Below are 3,172 nucleotides of genomic sequence, written 5' to 3'. Positions count from 1 at the left end.
GTTGAGCATCCAGGTGGCTGGCTCCCTATGAGGCATTATATGGTAGGCGGTGTCGGTCGCCGGTTGGATGGTTTAAGCTGGGAAAGGCTCGATTGTTGGGTACATATCTAATACAGGATGCATTGGATAAGGTTAAGATCATTCAAGATAGGCGTCGTACAGCTCAGTCCAGGCAAAAGAGTTATGCCGACCGTAAGGTTCGCGATGTGGCATTCATGGTCGGGGAGTGAGTATTGCTTCGGGTGTCGCCCATGAAGGGAGTGATGAGATTTGGGAAGAAGGGAAAGCTAAGCCCTAGATTCATCGGTCCTTTTGAGATTCTTGATCAAGTGGGAGAGGTGGCTTACAGACTTGCGTTGCCGCCGATTTTATCAGCTGTGCACCCAGTGTTTCATGTGTATATGCTTCGGAAGTATCACGGCGATCCATCCCATGTGTTAGACTTCAACACTGTCCGTTGGACAAGGACTTGACCTATGAGGTGGAGCCGGGTAGTTATTCTAGACCGGTAGGTTCCTCAGTTGAGATCAAAGAATTTTCCTTCAGTTCATGTGCAGTGGAGAGGTCATCCTGTTGAGGCAGCAACCTGGGAGTCCGAGTCCGATATGCGGAGCCGATATCTTCATCTTTTCACCGACTCAAGTACTTTTCTATGTCTGTTCGAGGACGAACGTTGGTTTTAGAGGTGGAGAATGTGATGACCCGAAAGGTCATCTCTTATTTTAGAAGTCAAAACTATGTTCCGGGACCTTAGAAACCTCTTTTTGTCTCACATCGATTTGCGCGTGCAGTCTGGGCACATTTCCGGAAAGCTTTTATGTGAAATTTAAGAAAAATAATGAAATTGACCTTTAAAACTAATTAAAGTTGACTTTGGTCAACATTCTTGGTAGACAGAACCGGACCCGTGATCTGACGGTCCCGTAGGGTCCGTAGTAAAATATGGGACTTGAGCGTATGCCCGGAATCGAATTCCGAGGTCCGTAGCCCGAGAAAAGTTTTTTTAAAGAAAATTATTTGCTAGAAAATATAAAGACTTTTTGAAGTGAAATGATGCGTGTTCTTGATGGTATCGGGCCTGTGTCTTTGTTCCGGAGCCCGATACAGGTTTAAACTAATAAGTAAGCCGAATCTGTGAAATTTGGTAAGAATCGGAGTTAATTTGATATAAATCGGACCTTTAGTTGAGAAAATGAAAATTTCAATGTTCTTAAAGAATTTCATGAACTTGAGGTTAAATTTTGTAGTTGTTGATGTTATTTTGATGATTTGATCGCACGAGCAAGTCTGTATGATATTTTTAGACTTGCATGCATGTTTGGTTTGGAGCTTTGAGGGCTCAAGTGAGTTTTGGATAGGCCACGGAGTGAATTGGACTTAGGAAATTTCTGATTTTTCATCTGGCATTTGTTGCTGGCTCTGATCTCGCAATTGCGAGGTCAGCCTTCGCAATTGCGAGGTCAGCCTTCGCAATTGCGAGGTCAGCCTTCGCAATTGCAAGCCTGTCAGGTTTGGTAATTGCGATGGGGCTGATCGCAATTGCGATGAATGCCCTGGGCAGCCTTGTTCGCAATTGCGAACATTTCTTTGCAAATGTGAAGTTCTCAGTAGTCACAAATGCGACCTATTTGTCGCAAATGCGAAGGAAGCAGAGATTGCGAAGGTTCGCATTTGCGATGCCCTTCTCGCAATTTCGAGCTTCGCTAATGCGAAGCTCTAGTCACAATTGCGACATCTGCAACCTGTTAAGTGGGATTTTAACGGGATTCTTCATCATTTTACAACTTTCTCAAACCCTAAACATACTTGGGCGATTTTTCAAAGGCTTAAACTTCCCCAAATCATAAGTAAGTGATTTCTAACTCATCTTCTTCAATCTAATCCATCTTTTACATAGTTTCACTTCAAAATCTTTGGTTTTTTCATGGGAAATTGGGTGTTTTTGGGTAGAAGTTAGGATTTTCAAATTTTGGGGATTTGGACCTTAATTTGAGGTTCGATTTCAAAAATAATTGCATTTGAGTTCGTGAATGAATGGGTGATCGGGTTTTGGTTCGAACTTCGGGTTTTGACCAAACGGGCTCGGGATCAATTTTTGACTTTTTCGGGAAAACAATGGAAAATCTATTTTCATTCATTAGAATTGGTTTAATTAGCATTTATTAATGTTATTAAGTAAATTATGACTAGATACAAGCGAATTGGAAGTAGAACCGAGAGGTAAAGTGGTAATTGAGGTTTAATCTTGTCTGTGAAATCGAGGTAAGTGTTTGGCCTAACCTTAGCTTGAGGGAATAGGAGTTATGGTCTTATTTGCTATGTGATATTATTGAGTACGTCGTATAGGTGTGGTGACAAGTATCTATACATTGGTGTCAAGCATGCTTGTGACTCTTATATCATGATTGTTGTGACTCTATTATGTATCGTTCATGCTTAAATTGATGATTATCAAAGTTGAACAAAGCTTACGAAAGTTTCTTTGTAATTGACTATTATTGGGTATTGGCTCAATTTCATTTTGTAAAGTAATTGTTAAAAAGGAGATTGGTTATAGTTGAATCCCTTGACGGGATGTTATTGTTAATATTATTGATTCCCTTGCCGGGATGTTATTGTTGATATTGTTGATTTCCTTACTGGGACGTATTGTTTCTACTGTTTGGGTGAGAAAGAGTGTAAAGCACGAAGGGTGATGTCGTGCATGATATTGTGAGTGAGTGTTGATGCATGAAGGGTGATGCCGTGCCGATATTGTGAGTGTAATGCACGAAGGGTGTGCCGGCCGATATTGCGAGAGTTAATGCACGAAGAGTGATGTCGTGCCATGATTATGTGAGGTAATGAACGAAGGGTGATGCTGTGCCGTTTCTATTTTTTCATATGGTGAGACCGAGAGTAAAAGCACGAAGGGTGATGCCGTGCACGTATTATCGTTTCTTTATTTTTGTTGATATACATATGATGTTCATTATGCTCCTTTATTGATGCTTCTTTATTGGCTTATTGTTAGAATCTGATATTCCCCGCAGCATGTCCCCTTCCCACTTTATTCTGTTGATTCATGTTATTATGATTCTGCTTGTATATGATTTAACTGTACAAGTTTATATGGTTGTCGTGTCCTAGCCTCGTCACTACTTCGCCGAGGGTAGGCTCGACACTTACTCAG

The sequence above is a fragment of the Nicotiana tabacum genome, chromosome 1 (assembly GCF_000715075.1).
Source record: "Nicotiana tabacum cultivar K326 chromosome 1, ASM71507v2, whole genome shotgun sequence".
NCBI lineage: Eukaryota > Viridiplantae > Streptophyta > Magnoliopsida > Solanales > Solanaceae > Nicotiana > Nicotiana tabacum.
This window is presented reverse-complemented; position numbering follows the sequence as displayed.